Genomic DNA, 565 nt, shown 5'->3' on the forward strand with positions numbered 1-565 from the left:
TTAAATAAAATGCCACTGTTGTGTTATTCTTAGAATGTTTCCTATGAAATAATTCCTATTTAAGGAAAAAAGAAACAGAAAGGAAAGACAAGGAATTCACAGCAGCAGGTGTGTTATGCACGCACATTTGTAATCCCAACATTTGGGAGTCTGAGGAAGGATGATCATGAAATCAAAGTCAAATGCGATTACATGGCAAGACTGAGGCCAGCCTGAGCTATAAGGGCAACATCTTATATCCAAACCAAACCAAACCAAACCAAAAGTATCTTATTATTGTCTATACTTTGCAAATAACATATAACACACTTTCATTCTATAATGCAATGCTTTATTCAATCTTTTTTCTTTTCTCTTTTTTTTTGATCTGTTTTGAGACAGGGTCTCCCTGTAGCCCCAGGGGGCCTGGAACTCACTATGTAGACCAGGCTGGCCTTGAACTCACAGAGGTCCGTCTGCCTCTGCCTCCCGAGTGCTGGGATTAAAGGCGTGCGCCATCATGCCCAGCTTTGAACACACTATTTTCAAAGTAGCAAAACATTTAAAATAATGACTAAAGCACAGG

Source organism: Nannospalax galili, unplaced genomic scaffold (genome assembly GCF_000622305.1).
Source record: "Nannospalax galili isolate Female #2095 unplaced genomic scaffold, S.galili_v1.0 scaffold1523, whole genome shotgun sequence".
In the NCBI taxonomy this organism is placed as follows: Eukaryota; Metazoa; Chordata; class Mammalia; order Rodentia; family Spalacidae; genus Nannospalax; species Nannospalax galili.